The sequence below is a fragment of the Sinocyclocheilus anshuiensis genome, unplaced genomic scaffold (genome assembly GCF_001515605.1).
Source record: "Sinocyclocheilus anshuiensis isolate Anshui unplaced genomic scaffold, SAMN03320099.WGS_v1.1 scaffold2449, whole genome shotgun sequence".
Lineage (NCBI taxonomy): Eukaryota > Metazoa > Chordata > Actinopteri > Cypriniformes > Cyprinidae > Sinocyclocheilus > Sinocyclocheilus anshuiensis.
Window position 1 is genome coordinate 19,973 of NW_015548311.1, and position 795 is coordinate 20,767.

The 795-nt window shown below is 58.1% G+C and overlaps 1 protein-coding gene across 1 annotated transcript in view; it reads left to right on the plus strand.

Moving 5' to 3' along the window:
- Positions 1-795, plus strand: part of LOC107656464 (myosin heavy chain, cardiac muscle isoform-like) — a gene marked incomplete at its 5' end in the record, with an annotated part of 2,424 nt that overhangs the window by 802 nt on the left and 827 nt on the right. The gene's annotated exons all lie outside the window — the stretch shown is intronic.

Genomic DNA, 795 nt, shown 5'->3' on the forward strand with positions numbered 1-795 from the left:
GACCTGTGAGGATAAAACAGCGGGGCAAAGGGGTCGATCGATCGGCCACGAGCGAGCTCACGCCGGCCCAGATCCTGCGTGCCTCGCTCTCGCCGCAGAGAGTTTTCACCCGTCCTTTTCTCCCAGTCTGATCAGCATCCCTCTGCTGATGCGAGCAACCTGATCTCATTCGGGGGAAGTAGAGACGAGCTGCTCGATGACAGCATGTCACTGGCAGCATCGGATGCAGAGGAGCTGTTGGGCTCGGAGAATGACCCCACTCCCTAGCCATTATCCGCGCCCAGCGCCACCAAAGACGGGACGGATACCGAGCTTCTCCGTATCCTCTCCAAGGCGGTCGAAGAACTGAGTTTAGAGTGGTCCCCTCCAGAGGAGCCCTCTCGCAGCCGTCTGGATGAATGGGTACTGCCGGGGCGCCGACAGGCACCTCGTCAGCGTACCTCTCCGTTCTTCCCGGAGGTCCACGACGAGCTCACCAGAATATACGGTCCTTCCCTTCGGGCTGTCCCTGGCCCCCCGCATCTTTACGAAGTGCATGAATGCGGCTCTTTCGCCTCTGAGACAGATGGGAGTCCGTATTGTCAATTACCTCGACGACTGACTCAGCCACCTGGAGTGACTGGGACTCAGGGTCAATTTTGCCAAAAGCTCATTGCTTCCCAGCCAACGAATCTTGTTCATGGGAACAATCTTCGACTCAGCTCAAATGAAAGCTGTAGTCACGCCACAACGAGCTCTGGCCATATGGAGGCTGGCGACCTCCTTCAAGATCGGTACCGCTCGCCCGCTCAAAGC